The sequence below is a fragment of the Bubalus bubalis genome, chromosome 1, assembly GCF_019923935.1.
Source record: "Bubalus bubalis isolate 160015118507 breed Murrah chromosome 1, NDDB_SH_1, whole genome shotgun sequence".
Lineage (NCBI taxonomy): Eukaryota > Metazoa > Chordata > Mammalia > Artiodactyla > Bovidae > Bubalus > Bubalus bubalis.
This window is the reverse complement of record NC_059157.1, coordinates 124,367,796-124,384,893: the sequence shown is the minus strand read 5'-3', so window position 1 is coordinate 124,384,893 and position 17,098 is coordinate 124,367,796. Positions and strand designations below refer to the sequence as shown.

The 17,098-nt window shown below is 41.4% G+C and overlaps 1 protein-coding gene and 1 long non-coding RNA gene across 16 annotated transcripts in view; one reads left to right on the top strand and one right to left on the bottom strand.

Annotated features, from left to right (window-relative positions):
- LOC102391153 (LIM domain containing preferred translocation partner in lipoma) overlaps positions 1 to 17,098 on the top strand; it is a 756,640-nt gene that overhangs the window by 182,436 nt on the left and 557,106 nt on the right. For all 13 annotated transcript variants that reach the window (XM_044937795.2, XM_044937970.2, XM_006068958.4 and 10 more), the window contains one exon: positions 5,492 to 5,555. The gene's annotated coding sequence lies outside the window, so the exon portion shown is untranslated. The remainder of the gene's footprint in view (positions 1 to 5,491; positions 5,556 to 17,098) is intronic.
- Positions 8,581 to 15,324, bottom strand: LOC123332220. Of its 3 annotated transcripts, XR_006549043.1 has the most exons (5): positions 15,201 to 15,292; positions 13,413 to 13,617; positions 12,789 to 12,960; positions 9,976 to 10,112; positions 8,581 to 8,706 (listed from the first exon to the last, which is right to left on the bottom strand). It is a non-coding gene; the product is annotated as an uncharacterized LOC123332220 (long non-coding RNA). The 3 variants fall into 3 exon arrangements; XR_006549034.2 differs by lacking the exon at positions 13,413 to 13,617 and having other exon boundaries at positions 15,201 to 15,324; XR_006549027.2 differs by lacking the exons at positions 12,789 to 12,960; positions 13,413 to 13,617 and having other exon boundaries at positions 15,201 to 15,324.

Genomic DNA, 17,098 nt, shown 5'->3' with positions numbered 1-17,098 from the left:
GGAAATATAAGACCTATACTAGGGTTTTTGGTTATAAAGCCAGCTTCTAAGTTCTGTGTGTTATCCTTGGCTTCTCTCCCCCTGCTTCCCAGAATTGCATACATGCAACATTTGCGCTTTTTTTTTTTTTTTTTTTTCTTGTTTAGTTTTGGGGCCTTAGAACCAGTGTTTGGGACCTAATTACTGCATGAATGCATACATATTTCTATATTCCAAAGTAGGAATAATGACATAAATTCATAAAAATAATCTCATGATGCTAGGACACTTTACAAAGTCTTTCTCTATCTATCATTTCATTTACTTCTTATAGAATGGCTTGTGGGTTTCCTCAGCGAGTATCTTAAACACTGTTACTGATAGATATTAGACAAGAATTAGCACTGAATAATTATGTGTGGAGGATTTGCAAAGAATTTTTTCTCTCTTTATTTCAAAGTGATCATGCTGTATTGTCTGATTTTATTTAGATCATAAACCAGCTTTGCCCATTACCAGGTATTTAGGAAAAAGTCTCTTTTCCACTCTGAGGCTCAGGTTTGTCACTTGCCAAACGGAGATATTGCAACTATTACTAACTATTTCACCTCATTGGATTAGGTGAAGACTAAAATCATTAATTCATGTGAAAGAATAATGTATATATCTGATCATAACTGAAAACACAATAAGTGTACTTTTTGAGTGACCAGATGGTGAACTACTTTGTCACAGTCAATTCAGCTTAAGTAAGTAATTTTCACTTGTTTCTTAAACTTTCTGAGGCAGCTGCATGTCTCGCGTGCTCAGTTGTTTAATCTTGTCCGACTGTTTGCCACCCCGTGGGCTGTAGCCCGCCAGGCTCTTCTTTCCATGGGATTATCCTGGCAAGAATACTGGAGTGGGTTGCCATTTGCTCCTCTAAGCTGCACGTCTTCCTTCTGTCCGTTTACCCACTAGTGACTGCTGCTAAGTGCTGAATGTGCAATAAACACTTGTTGATTGGATTTTTTAAAGCACTGGTCTTCTGAAGTCCAGGGCTGGAGATTTGTGAGCTACTTACATTTTTGCTTTGGATTCCTAAAGCCTCTGATTTAATTTCTAGATTATAAGTTCTGTTGATAGAACCCTTATAAATATCACATGAAGAAGATGAGCATTACCTTTAGGCCAAAGCAATTTACTTTTAAAAAATCTGATTAATTTCAACACAATCAGCCAGGATGTCAGAAAATCTCAGTGTCTTTGATAGATGCTGACAGCTGAGGAAATTAAAATCAGGGAGGGAAGCAATTAAATACTGGCAAACATTACTTTAATGAGACAACCAAATTGTTCATAAGCCACAGAGTACGTTGTATTCTTGATAAATGTCTTAGGGTATCATTTAAAAATGTTCTTCATGTGGGATTTCATGTTGGGAGTGGAGGACATTCCATGTTTGTCATTTAATACCTTTGGCCTGATCTCACATTTCGATTACTTTTGGGGTCACACTTCCTAATAATCATGTTTAAGTTTATGATGTTGTTTAATTTACAAGTTATCGTCTCACCAGCACTTTTATCAATTCATAAAACTTACTGAAATGCACAAAGTCTAGACAAAATAATGTTTGGCTTTTCCACAGTGGTTTAGGGATAGCCATGGTCAAGATGCTGGAAGGGATTGGGGGCAGGAGGAAAAGGGGATGACAGAGGATGAGATGGCTGGATGGCATCACCAACTTGATGGACGTGAGTTTGAGTGAATTCCGGGAGTTGATGATGGACAGGGAGGCCTGGCGTGCTGGGATTCATGGGGTCACAAAGAGTCGGACACGACTGAGCGACTGAACTGAACTGAACTGAACTGATGGTCAAGATTCATGGAAAGAGAGACAGAAAAATGTAAATCTCATACAACTTCTAATTGAAAAGATTTGGGAATTGTAGCACTAAAACCAGAACCAAGGTCCTCAATTCCCAGTCTACTGTTCTTTTTAAGATAGCACCCCTTGTTCAGAATAAACGTCTGGCATTACGGGACTGAAGACACTTCAGTTTATTTGCTTAGAGCGTTTTTACAAGGCTCTGTCAGTTGCTTATTTGTAGTACAGCACTTGAATATCAAATATTAAGGGGCATCTACATTGGCCTTAGTGATTCTCAGGCTATTTGGTTGGAATTTTTCTTCAAAATGTCAAGATCATTACCTAGAGTTCTTTTTTTTTTCTTTTTTTCACCTAGAGTTCTGTTGTCTAAAATTGTTCAGGGGTGGAGTGGTCAATCCAGAGGCTACCGTGGTTGTTGGAAAAACCTGTTTATATCTCTTCTTTCTTCATTTCTCCTGACCTCCCATTCCTCTCTTTTTTACTTATTCTTCATCATTTTCTTTCCTTTCACTTTTTACCCCCCCCCCCTTTGGCTCCATTGTTCTCTCCAGTTTCTCCCCCAAATACAGTAGAAATGATCAATTATTTTATACTAGTCCCAGCTCTCAGTTTCTTGATTCTTATTTTGCTTTGATCCTAATTAATGTGTTAAAGTTTTTTAAGTTAGAGGTTGATCATACAAGTTTTTTGTTTTTGTTGAAATTGCTTCTGGAAATGAGAAGGGTTTTCTTGAGAGTGATGGGATGGGTGATTTGACAAAGGATGCATCCTCGCCAGGTTTTGGGTACGCAGTCATAAAATCCACAGAGGCAGCCAAGGATAACTGACTTCACTACTAAGATGCTAGAACTGGATTTGCCACTTGTCCCAGATGTCTTTATGGGTCTAGAGGAGAACTCCGCTGCATCAGAAAATACTCGAGGTCCTGAGGACACGTGCCACTCAAACTGTGTGAGAAGAGGATGGTGAACTTAGCTAGAAGGTTTCAGCTCTTCTACAGTATGAGATGAAACTTACTGTTGCAGACCCCTTTACGAAAATTTAGTGGTACAGCCTTGTATTGTTTCTGTGGCTTGTGTTTCGATAGCTTGCCCAAGGATGTCACGTCTCTGAAACTTCACTGGGGAGAGCTGAGAAAGTGTTGATGGTAACCCTGCATCGAACACTCCCTCAGCTTAGTAATGTGTCACCTTCTGGTTAGACCACAGATGTGAAGTCTCTCTCCTTTCACTTGCTAGTGAAGCAGGACTCAGTACTAAATGTGCCTTGGCCCCTTGACAATAGACTTTTACAGGTTATATGCTCACTTTACCTTTCCTTCCAAATGGAGTGCTCCCAACTGGGAGGCTGCATCGTGTAGTAGAAGCGTCCTTACTCGTTTGGGGATCAAGATCCAAGGTTAAACTTTTGTATGTTTCATATTAACCATGTGATGGTTGAAGTTTGGCTTCCTGATCAGTAAAATTGGAGTAATATGGTTTCACTGGGGTTATGTTAAGGATGATTTGAGATAACATGATCGTGAAATATTTTTCAAACTATAAACTATAGTATTGCAGATGATTAATATTTTTATTTTGGTGGCATATGGCAATAATTTCTCACAGAATTTAGTATCAACCATGTTGTATTCCTAATCATCTGATTTAGGCCCCTATATGAAAATGGGATGTATTAATAAAACTTCTGAGAGATCTTTGAAAGTGAAGTGAGATTGCTCAGTTGTGTCCGACTCTTTGCGACCTCATGGACACCAGGCTCCTCTGTTCATAGGATTTTCTAGGCAAGAGTACTGGAGTGGGTTGCCATTTCCTTCTCCAGGGAATCTTCCTGACCCAGGGATTGAACCCAGGTCTCCCGCATTGTAGACAGATGCTTTACCGTTTGAGCCACCAGGGAGGTCCTGAGAGATCTTTCAGTTCAGTTCAGTTCAGTCGCTCAGTTGTGTCCGACTCTTTGCGACCCCATGAATTGCAGCATGCCAGGCCTCCTTGTCCATCACCAACTCCTGGAGTTCACTCAGACTCACGTCCATCGAGTCAGTGATGCCATCCAGCCATCTCATTCTCTGTCGTCCCTTTCTCCTCCTGCCCTCAATCCCTCCCAGCATCAGAGTCTTTTCCAATGAGTCAACTCTTCACATGAGGTGGCCAAAGTACTGGAGTTTCAGCTTTAGCATCATCCCTTCCAAAGAAATCCCAGGGCTGATCTTCAGAATGGACTAGTTGGATCTCCTTGCAGTCCAAGGGACTCTCAAGAGTCTTCTCCAACACCACAGTTCAAAAGCATAAATTCTTTGGCGCTCAGCCTTCTTCACAGTCCATCTCTCACATCCATACATGACTACTGGAAAAACCATAGCCTTGACTAGACGGACCTTTGTTGGCAAAGTAATGTCTCTGCTTTTGAATATGCTATCTAGGTTGGACATAACTTTCCTTCCAAGGAGTAAGCGTCTTTTAATTTCATGGCTGCAGTCACGATCTGCTTTGCTTCTCAACAAATCTATCCCTGTGTTAAAACTGACCCCTTGTTCTTGCAGTCCTATTGGACGCTCCATTTTTCTGAACCTAAAGCATGATACAGGCACAGACTTTAGACTGACCTGTGATAAATCCTCGGGCTTTCCCCTAAAGCAGTTTCTTTTGCTTTTTGGGTTGAGGGGATACATGATTCTTCAATTTTGAGGCTTTGTCACATGGAACAAAAGTTCTTTGTGATGCTGGTAGGTGAAGTCATGTAGATTGACACAGATAAATACTATGCTATTTCAAAACTAGAGACATGAATCAAGGAAATACCCAACCCAGAGATACCCTCTATTCTTGTGTGCTTAGAACATTATTCTTTGATCATATAAGCCTGTGCTTATAGGAAGGAATTTTTGTATACCATTTTGTTGACCACCCCATCAATGCTTATAGATATGAAATAATGGAGGAAAATCTTCCCCCCAAAGGTTTAACTCATCTTTGGCTGTGAAGTGGGTATTATATGTCTCATTTACATATAAAGAAATTGACACTTGGGGGTTTAAGTAACTTTCCTAAGGCCATTGGTAAGAGGCAGACAGGTCTGACTGGCTCTAAATCCTGTGTTTTCCCCACTTCCTCATGTCAATGAAATAACTGGTTTTATCTAATTATTTCCTCCTTCACTAAGTCTGGTGGATCAAGTCAATGAGTTGTCTGTCCTCATATTTTCCCTACCTAACATTCTGGGTGTAAAGGAAAGCCCACTGGATGAACAGGCAGAGCTCAGAGGGTACAAACTTTCATCTTGGCATGTATTGTACTGTGCCGTCTTGGGCAAGTTACCTACCTTTTTTGAACTTCAGTTTTTGCATCTGTAAAACGAGGAAAATAATATCTATTCACATTTGTGAATTTAACCATGAGAGAGATGTTGGTTCCTTTCTCATCCTCCTTATCCTCTGTGAGCTTTTGTTTCCTCACCTATAAAGTGATATAATAATCTCTTCCTGCTTCTTTACCAGGTTGACATGGACTAAAATTAGATAATGAATGTGAAAGTGTTTTGTGAAACCAGAACCTGCTGTATATATAGAAGAGTTTATGATTATTAATGAATAAATAGAGCTTGCAAGCTAAGAGTAATTTTTCCCTGTTTTGTTTACAGACACTAGCATTGCCGTTTGCTGACCCTTGTGTCCACTGATCATTCCAAGAACGAGCTGTCCAAGGTAAGAGGGGCTTGGTATCATCACATTTATGAAATGCTAATAGGCATCTGTAGTGTTTAAGGTAGATTTCACTCCCAACAGAAGAAATATGAAGGTATTCCAGGAGCACCAAAACCTGAAACATGGCCAAGGCAGTGAAGTGCTTCCTTCCCCTTTTATGTTTCCTTGATTTGATTTCCTTTTTAATTCCAGCTTTTTGAAGCTTCATACCTGAAGCAGAGAAGTATTTTGGTAACATGGAAGTATAGAAGTATCTATAGTATGCCATGTCCAGGGACGTTCTTATCTAGTGCCTTCTTATATCCCCAGCTAGTATGTAGCAGGAGGGCTTTCTCCAGTTTCCTGGTCATTGATGGGGTGCATTTCTCACTACACTATGCTGCCACTGTTACCTGGCTCTGAAGGAGTCAAACTACTAGTAGGGTCTGTCACTGCCTCTTACCTGCTCCCAAAACATCTCTAAAGGACATAATCTAAGGCTATCACAACAACAAAACCCTTACAAATACAGGAAATGAGTTAGTCTTTTGAAACCCAGGACCTATGGTACCTGCATTCCACTGTCTTGGGGAACCAGTGTAAATGAATTAGAACTTGGCAGAAGATTGCATTCTTCTTGAGTTTGTCAAGAAAATGGAGACCAGTTTAAAATAAAAATAAGAAAGCATAAAATTTGTTTTATGTGTTTAAGAAAGCATAAAAATTTTAAAATTTGCAAGATGTGTGTTTTCTTCTGCAGATGACCAGTTGATATCTGTACTTCCAGCTAACTCTGCTGTGTTCTCTGTAATCTTCTGGAAGTCTTAGCCAAAAAGAGGTGAAATAGTCACTATGGTGTTCCTAACTGCAGGCCCTATAGGACAGCACCTTTGTGGAAGATTTGATATCAGTATTTAAAGTTCTGTAAACATTTCTTCTGATGAATACTTTGATTATCTCTTTGGTATTTTCTTTACATGATCTTGAACATATATATATATTTTTAGTGTGTTGGAGTCTAGTTGATTTATAATGTTCTGTTAGTTTCAAGTGTACAGCCAAGTGAATAAATTATACATACACATATATCTGTTCTTTTTTAGATTCTCTTACTATATAGGCCATTGTAGAGTGCTGAGTAGAATTCCCTGTGCTATATAGTAGGTCCTTATTAGTTATCTATTTTATATATAGTAATTTAAACATAATTTTAATTACACAGGCCTCTGAGCAAATTGAGGTTTGTTGGTACTGCCTCATATTTGCAGGAGTTGCAATTTAGAAATGAGTGAAAATTTTGGTGTCACATTAATATGGTTTTCAAAGCTAACACTCATCATATACATCGAATAAGAAGAGATCATGTATGAGCAAGGCCAGTGAGGGAACATATAGACTGTGAAACTCTTCTATGAGCAGATCAGACCTATATGCCATTTGTGGTATTTAGATTTTATACTCGTTTCTATAAGAAGAGTTACTAAAAAAAAAAAAAAAAAAAGATGGTAGCCAAAAATATAGGAATGGCTCCTGCCCATCTTTTTGTTCCTCTCTAGTCTATAAAATGCCCCTTCAAAAAAAATCCTTTCTTATATACTTCATGTATTTTCAGGGATAACACGTCAGAAAAGAATGTACTGTAGACAGGTGATAGCATAATTTTTGGTAGCTCTGTTAGGCAGAGATCTGTTTGTTCATTTAGAAGCTACAGGTTTTATATTAACTTTCCTCCAAATGCAAATTGTTAAATATTAATAAAATACTTTTTGAAAAGTGGTTAACTATGCCCCTGCTTCCCCACTGAAACTAATTTGAATGTACAAAGAAGAGTTTAAGCAAGGCTGGAAAGGTTATGAAAAACTGCTCTTGAGAAAGGAATTTTGTATATATCTATCATCTGTGTATTATCTATCATCTGTCTATTATCAGTCATCTATTATTTATCTCTCTATTCATCTATCTTTTAAAATTATTTAAGTGGATTTGGTGAGGAAAGAAGGATAAAAACTTCTCAAATAGCCTTTGGATGATAGAGAAGTAAATATTCTGAGAGCATACTACAGAAATTTAAAATAATCTTATGGTAATAATTGATGCCAGTGTCAGTAATGAAGAAAGAATAACAGTTTAAATAAATAATTAGGCTTGACGGTAGCTGTGTCAACAGGTACCCACTTAACGAGTGTAATCATTGTTTTTCTCGGCTTTCAACGTTGATCCACTGACTGCGGTGTGTTCCCTGTCCCACTTCCAAACCAAATCTATTTAAAGCTGTACTTCATGGAATCTGAAACTGTATACCCTGTTTACTATTTAGAGCTGATACCCAATGTTCTTTAACAGGGAAGATCTTACTTGAGTAAGAACAAGCTTCTGGCCTTTCGTAGACAGTTGATTATCCTTGTTTTCCATGGGGTGATTCATTAGCGAGGATGAATAATGCCCAATTAATTCTCACAGACTTGTCTCTATTGCTAGAGTGAATTGGTTATTATAATTTGATGGAAACAGCTCTAGTCTGCCTTAAATCAAATAAATCAGCTATTGTTATTTGAGGTGGAGTTAGAGACAGTAGTTATAAGTGAAATTATGTTCTTAGTTACCTGAATAGAATCTCATTGTTTGCAGGAGTGAAGTAAAGCATTATGGGTTATGTTCTATGAACGAGGTGTCATGAGAATCTATTTCTACTCCCAGCTCTGACTGTGTCACCTTGGGCAAGTCATTTTCCCTCTTTGAGGTCTATTTCAGCATCTGACAATAGATAGAGTTAGACCAGTTGGTCATGGTGTTATTTCTAGTTAAATATCCCAATGTTAATTGCTATGATTTTATTTCTTGGTCAGTTCTTTCTTCCTCCTGCTGCTACTTTTCCAAAGTCATAGAGAGTCTAGTGTGAAAATTGTTTTTTTAGCTTTTAATTCTTCTACATACCTGAAAGGCAGTTAATGATTTGAAATTTAGATTGGACAGTGATTGGACATTTATGCATTGGTTGTATCTACCCTAGCAACATTCATTTTCTAGTTAGAAATCAAAAAAGTCCATTTTCCTCTGTTTTTCTGCTCCATAATTTCGGTCTCAGTTTTAGAGGTTCTGGTAAACTTCTCAACTAGCCATATAAAGAGGTTCCTCTTCTGTTGTTTGACTTTTCTGGGATTGAGTCAGTGACCTGTAAGGAGAGGTCAGAATATCAAAGACAGAGGGGGCATTGAGAACCAGTCTAGACAAAATTTTACAGATGAATTTATTTGCAAAGAAGAAATGGAGACACAGATGTAGAGAGCAAACATACAGGTACTAAGTAGGGGAGATGGGGAGGGATGAATTGGGAGGTTAGGATTGACATATATACACTACTATGTATAAAACAGATTACTAACGTATACATCCGTGGCGGATTCATGTTGATGTATGGCAAAACCAATACAAAAGTGTAAAGTAATTAGCCTCCAATTAAAATAAATAAATTTAAATAAAAAAAAATGATAATGAGAACCTACTGTTCAGCACAGGCAGCTCTACTCATTGTTCTAAGTGAGAAGGATATCTAAAAAAGAGGGGCTGTATATATATGTAGAACTGATTCACTTTGCTGTACAACAGAAAGTAACCCAACATTGTAAAGCAACTATACTCCAATAATAAAAATTAAAAAAGAACCAATTTAGCCAAATCCTTTCATTTCAGAGATGGAAATTTTGGGCTCAGAGAGGGAATCTGATTTGTCTAAGGTATTAGTGGCAGATCCTGGGCTAGAATTCTTTCTTCTGACTCCTTAGTTGCTGTTTTAGGAAAGGAATCTCTATATGTGAAATGTCGTTTCTCTTCCCAACATTTAAAAGGACATTATCTTTCAGGCAAAACCAATCACATTGCCAATTCAGGTATATGAGATGCCCTTCAAATATGTGGATGGCATACCTTTTTGTTCATTCTGTGAAGCATGAGATAGATGATTCTGGCTGCCTCTGCTCTCTGTGTTTGTTAGGAGTCTGTGGTTCCCTTGCAGTTCTTCTTGACCCTGACATCACCACTGTTTCCTCCTGTCCTTTTCTAATCCAGTGAATTATAGGAAGCTTAGGATGAGTTCCTAACTGGCTGTGTGCTGTGCATAGTTGGGAACATTAATAAAGAGAAGACAGATGCAGGATTAATATGCAGGAGGATAGGAGAGTAATAGCCAACACAGTGAAATCTAGTTCAAGGCCTGCGGTTCCCAGTTGCTGTGCTACATAAGATTAATAGCAACATCTCTCATCCTTTGAGACCTTCTTTCTGCCTTGCTCTTGTGGGACTGGGCTGGGACTGAGGAACAGCTGGAATGATCTTTTCCAAAACCAAACTAATGTTTTCATGAGATTTCCAGGTCCAGAGAAGAGAGCAATCATTATCCATCAGCTGGAAGATAACTTAGAGGCAACTGGGTCTAAACACTTACCTTGTACTTCATAATACTGATGTACAGAGAGTGGAAATCATTTTACTGGGTTTGAGGTTCAAATCCTGGCTTTACCTTATTTGCTGTGACTTTGATGAAAGCATGACCCTCCTTCCTCTGAACCTCAGTTTCTCCATCTGTGAGATGGGAAGAGGAGGAGGAGGATGAAACAGAGGATGTCAAAGGTTCCCAGAATCTTGATCCTGAGTCTCTGACTTGCCTAAGGTCCTGTAGCAAGATTTTAGCCAAGCTGAGTCTTAGATTCAGAGCTCCTTTCTCTGGTTTGGAGTGCTCATCATGAATACTTCCACTGCTCATACTTCCTAAACCGCATGCTTGTATCTTTCAGCCTTGTTTTATTAAGTAAACTTTTTCTCTCTCATTGGCAGATCCCTCTGTCAAGGGACTTGCCTAAGGTAGTCATTATTAATTTGTGTGTGTGTGTTTAGTGCTAAGGGAGAGGATTATGGAATATTTGGAATCTGTGAAATAGAAAATACACATCTGTATAGAATGTTGCCTACAATTTCATGAGGTTTGTAAACTCTCTAAAGGCCATACCTAGGTTCTAGGTTAAACAAAAGATGTTTTTCAGTGTGGGAAGTCTGAGATGACATTTTGATAACACACATTTCCTTTGTTGTTGGATTTCTCCCACAATTCACCTATTGTTTTGCTCTGAGTGTCAGACTCATTTATGAGTGTGACTCTGGGCATTTATATATTTCAAACTGTTGAGTGATGCTTTAATATTCAAACTCTTACTCTGCTCACTTTATTCATTTATTCACTCTATCACTCAAATGTACATTTAACCCAGAATCTGCTAATCACTATCAATTTTAATATATCATTTCACTGAATCTCATAAAATAAAAAAAATATTTTTCCCACTTTTCATATGCAGAAACTGAGCCCAGAGAGGTTGCATAGTTTGCCTAATGTCATATAGCAAATGAATGCAAAGTCTGGAATCAGTCTAGATCTGCTTGAAAATATGTGACTGCATCTAGAGGTAACAGGCTTCCCAGGTGGCGCTAGTGGTAAGGAACCTGCCGGCCAATGCAGGAAACATAAGACATGTGGGTTCCATCCCTGGGTTGGAAAGATCCCCTGGAGAAGGGCATGGCAACCTACTCAGTATTCTTGCCTGGAGAATCCTATGGACAGAGACGCCTAGCAGGCTAGGGCCCACAGGGTCACAAAGAGTCAGACATGACTGAAGTGACTTAGCATGCACACACACACGAGGTAACAATGAATGTGAATAGGGGCAATGAAACTGTTCTATAACCTATAGAAATTCCTAGTAAAAAATAGTCAGTGGGTCCCTGAGGAGTACAGTGAATGTGTGCTCTGGGAGTTTAAAGAGGGACAAGCTCATATATCCTGAATCTTTTATATGATAATTCATTAATTAAATGCTCTTCTGGTATCTTAAGGCAGGATAAGAAAAGTTGGGCAGTTGTCTAAACGGCATTATAAATAACTCATGTTTTCTCTTTTCTTGCATACTTCGATCAGGTTAGTGGTCTGAGAGTCTCCAGTTTTGTGAGTGAGTGCAGGAGGAGGTGGTGATTATAGAGTCATAGAGCCCTGATCGCACTGCAAGTTATCAACTGAGTTGGAATTTCAATGCTTTGGGGAATCCGTTTGTTGTTTTCTCCCTGTTATATTGAGCGTGGGATTTTTACCAGAGATAGACTTCTGGCCGTGCACAGATCAGCACAAATGCAGATGTGAGCAGCGAGAATTTGGATCGTGCCAAGAGGTAATGATTGCCACATGTGTGAAGCTAATCTCAGTGCCTGGTGACCCACTGTGAGTCTGTGTGGGAGCCCTGAGAATGAAGGCTGGTGTTAGACATGGAAGAGGCCTTGGAGGTTGTCAGAGGCAACACCTTCGGGTGGGAAGATGAGGCCCGGAGAAGGGGCAGCAGCGGGTTGATAGCAGAGCGAGAACCAGACTTCATACCAGTGCTCTCCAGTAATAGCGCCTTAAATTTTCTGTCTTCCTGGGGGCTCATGCCCCCACTTGACACTGGATTGGGAATTAAGTGTTATTAACTATATAACCTTGGAAGTATAACTTGATTTCCTTGGATCTCAGTTTTGTTGTCTGTAAAATGAAAATCAGACCCTATTGGCAGAACTGTTGTGAGGATAAGTGAAATACCATTGTGCTGTACACCCCGCTGAGGTGTTATCTCACATATGCTTAACAGTCCTTATCATGGCCCAAGGAGATAGGTGTGCGTGTGTGCTAAGTCGCTTCAGTCATGTCGACTCTGTGTGACCCTGTGGACTGTAGCCCATCAGGCTCCTCTGTCCATGGGATTCTCCAGGCAAGAAAGAATACTGGAGTGGGGGCAGGTACATGTATCCTATTCTACAGATTCTACTTCCCAGCTTCGTTTTGATACTTTTCAGATTGTTGCTTCTCAGAATTTGGTCTGAAGACCAGGAATGTAAGCATCACCTGGGAGCTCCTTAGAAATGCAGACCTCAGGTCCCATTCCAGACCTCCTGATCAGAATCTGCATTTTAATAAGATTTCCCAGGTAGTTCTAGGCTCATTGGAGTTTGCGAAGCAGTTTTTCCACTGAAGACCAATTCTGAGTCTGTTGCCCATAGGCCTCTGCTGACATTGACAGGGTTGGAACCAGTATTCTGGGGCATGCCTTCCCCACGCCTGGAGAGACAGGAGGGAGCCCTTGTCAAGCAGCTCCCTGGGAGCAGTGGAAGGCTGGATTGCAGGAATCCAGCAGGCTTTATCTTTTCAACGCCCTTCTTTTCCCCAGAAGTAGTATTCACCAGGGGTCAAACTGGGATTGGATCCCAGGCTTTGGACTCCTAAAGTCTGTGTTCTTTTCATTACACCACCATGCTTCAGTCAAGAGGAATGCTGGGCTGTGTGGACCATAACTCTTCATTCCCCATAGTGCCAGTATTTCCACGCTGGCTGTTTTACTCTATTACTCAATTCCTAGAGGGGAGGAATTAAAAAAAAAAAAAGAAAGAAAAAAGCTTGAGTTGAAAGCCAGGATCCTGCAGCTTAATCAGTTATTTTCATTTTTTAATGAGGGAGACTATTGTGAAATAAGTAATTATTAATTACTCAAAACTAATGAAATATTTTAGTTTCCTTGCTAAAAAAGCATATGGAAGCTAAAAGAAAGCATATGGGCATTTTTCGGGAAGCATATTGGTGAATGGACGAATTCTGGCGGTGCCAGTATGCCTTTGCTGTCTGGCTGGGGCCATCCCTGCGTGCGCTGGCATCTGAGTCCTCATGTGTTTGGAGGGATTATTTGAAATTCCCATCTGATGTGTGCCTTAGGTTGCCTCTGGAGTTACACAGCTCTGCCTCATAAATCTTTCTGCCGTGTTTTCACTCTGATGTTACTGGTGGAGTGTCACTCAGTATAAAACCTTTACCATCAGGGGGCTGCCATGTTCCTCCTTTCCAGATGTTTCTCTCTCTTTGCAGTGGGCCAAAAGGTCCTGCCCAGCTGATGGTTGGGTATAGAGACTTTGTTCACCCGATGGTTTGCCATAGCGTCCTTGGACCTCCTTGCTCCACTGAGGACCATCTGGGAGACCTCTGGGCCCCCTACTGAGTATCTGCACTGCAGATTTCTCCCTGTGAAACCAGAATGGTGATTAAGTGCAGGTCCGCTCAGGGCTGTTGATCATCGTAGGGCATGTTCCTCCTCTCCTTTTCTTTATGTCTCTTCTCTCTTACTGTGTTTGTGGATCTGGTAAATGGCTTGATGGATTGGGAGGTGGTTGAAACTCTTTTTGGCCACTCTGGTGATCCAGGCTTGTGACAGTTAGAGGCAGCATGCTATGTTTGAGAAGATACTTGGCTGAGAGTCAGAAAACCGAGGTGCAGATTAACCTGACTTAAGCAGCATTTACTTAGCACCTATGGAGAAAGGTGGCTCACTAAGACATGGAAGGAGGGAGGTGGCAGGTGAGTGGAGACGAACTTGATGCAGGGCCAGCCAGGACTCAGTGTGATGTGTGGGCTCAGAGATGAGACTTTGTGAGTGAGAGAATGTGGGAGTTTTTGCTACAGGAGGTTTCTTATAAAAGCAGGGGCTGGAATTGGCTTTGAAGGATGATTGAGTGGACTTTGATGAGATATTACAGGGGCTTCAGAGGGATGCTCTGGCAGGCAAGAATCAGCTTGAGGCAAGTCCCCAGAAGCAGGTGAATACCATCCCTGCCCAGAGAACTGGGCACAGATGACAGAAATGTGTAGTTGAGAGAAAGCACTTCTTTTCTGGCAGACCTGTCTCCTCATCTGCAGAGTGTACCCTCTGGACAATTTGATTCTCAAGAAGCCTCAAGACCTCCAATTGGTCTTGAGGCTACAGCATCTCCCAAGACCTACCCTATCTCCCATCCTAAAGCCAGATAAGCATTTAGCTAAAGGTCAGTCACTCATAGTGGCGATGGAGCAGGGTCCAGAACCCATGTGTCTTATTTCTGACTTCATCACTCTCTCTGTGACCCCCCAGGGCATTAAAATGATGAGTGGCTGGGATGACCATTATTATTCTAGCCTTTAATGTGTTATTTTTAAATTTTTAAAATTCTGTGTTTTTAAAATAATCTGCAACATCAAACAAATGAGATATTTCACCGTTTTACATACCTTTTGACCCTTCCAGTGGAGACCATTCCACTCTTATAAAATGCTTCCTTCTTCCACTTTGCCTGTGTGGGCTTTGCTTTCCTGCCTGAACAACCAGCACACATCCCTCCTCCTAGGGGAGCCATCTCTCTCCACCCTTTGGCTCAGTTAGCGTTGGACTTTGTTTTATTTTGTATTGTCACCCTTTAATGTTTCCTCTTATCTCCTACCCCCTATCCATGTATTATGAGGGTTCTGAATCTAGGGACTATATTCTGCTTCTCTGAATTCCCTTTCACTTCTGGCACAGCACTGCCCATATCATTCCTGATAAAGAAACAACTGTGTTCTTCAACCGTTTTCCCCTCTGCTTGGTGCTTGTTTTTGAGATGGATATGAGACTTAGAGATTTATAGATTTTCAGAATGGGAAAGGAATTTAAAAATTCACTGTCTAGTTGAGCTCCGCCCCAGGGAAGAAATGGCTTACTTTGCTGTATCTGCCCCGTGAGTGGTGGGTCTGAGAGTGGCACCCTCATCTGATCAAGCAGGAGATGGGTGGCTGGGGCCTGAGCTCCTACTCACCCTTTGACGAGTGTTGGCCGGGTTCCTTCTTTCGATGGAGAACTTTGGGAGTAAAGGTGGTGCACGTGACGCTGCTGCCGTATGAACCAGAGGGAGCAAGCAGACACTTAACCGGTGTCTCCTGTGATGTACTACGTGACAGGCCCATGGCAGGTGCTTTCACATCGTTTGGTTTAGTCAATCATCATAAGCGAGAATTCCCCCACCCCCCTGCGCGTGGGAGACAGGTTGTAAACAGGGCATTTAACCAAAGCCCTTTGCTGTAAACACTGAAGAGTGCATGGTGGTGGATAGAATTTTGCCTGATGGGGAGAGGGCTCTTTGCACTCTCAGCTGTTCTAAGGGTAACTGATGAGGGACAACGATCAGAATTGTGGTGGGAAAACCTGTGTTTCCTGGAGTATAAGAGAAGATTCAGTGCTCACTCCTCTCCTCTACACATGCATCCCTGTCTTTGGAGGGATGAGACTTTCCTTCCTCCCACTTGGGGGTTGGTAGTATTGGATTGTACTTGTTCTGGTTACATCTTACTCCTGCCTTTCCCTTGGCCTCCAGCCCCACTGAGTCTATTTTTCTATCACTCCTATTCATTCTTCTTCACCCTGCTCTCTCCCTCTCCTGAATTAACCCTGGGTGGCCTCAGGTCCCAAAGGCTCTCTGATGGCAGACTCCCCTGGACTGGACTGTAAAATGCTGGCAGGGAAGACAGGACACAAATCTGTTAAATACACAGTAAAAATAGCTTCTGATCTATGCAACTCGGTATTAGGCAAGATGATATTAACGAGGTTTGAGCGCTGTTCTGAAATGTGGCAGCTGCACATGCATCTTGGCTGCTTTCCCTCCCTACCTCTGGCAGCTTGTGAGCAGCGTTGCCATGACACTCCTTGGGCTCTGTTTAGATCAGCTATTTTCTGAAGGAGTCCCTGACCTTCCCCACAATAGAAACCGTTGATGTGGTCATGTCAGAGCCCCTCCAGGAGCCCTGGAACTGGTGGGCCCCCCAGTTGTGACTTGGAAACTGTTGGAAGCTGTAGGTCAGGACACAGACTTTGAACGTTTAGGAACAAGAAAGGCTGTTAAATATCCTCTAGTGTCCTTTGATGAGGAGGATACTGAGTCTATTGAGTGAAAGGGACTTGTTCAAGGTCGCAGAGTGAAGTAGGGACAAGGCTGAGGCAGGAGCTTGGGTCTGCAGATTCTCTAATGCTCCCATTGTGCCACTCTTTCCCCTGCCTGAGGGCCCTTTTCAGCCCTGATGGCTGTGGATGGAGAGGAGACAGGCCTGGGGACATCGATGTCCCCAGGAATGGGCAGAGGGAATGAAGAGAGAGGAATGAGGAAAAGAGGATTACGAAGAGGCCTCTGGGGGCGACAGAGGCCAGAGTAAATGCCCTAGGTGCCCCTCAGCCCACTTGAAGAGACTCTTTTCTATCAGGTTCCACAGGTTGGTCCACGGAGAAATAGATGCTTACAGAAGCAGGGGAATAACAAGGTCATGTTCTCTGTTGCTCTGAACCCTTTCCTAACCTCATATTAGACTTCACAAAACACTACCATTAAAAGCCATTGTCGGCACCACCGTCTTTGGGATACTTTATTATACAGTGTTGAGTATCCTTTAGAGAGTTCATATGTGAAATGCTCTCTTCTCCACATGATAGGAGGATCTCAGGAGACAGAAACTGTGAGTCACATGGACCCTCCTCCCTTCTCCCTTCTCCTCATCCCTCCTACCCTCCCTGCCTCCAGTCATGACATCTGGCAGAGACCTAAATCACATATAATGAGCATCCAGTAAATTTTTGTTGAATTGAACTTAGTCGAATTTAGATGGCCTCAACATTTTTATTAATTGATGGAGTGGGTAGCCATTCCCTTCTCCAGGGGACCTTCCT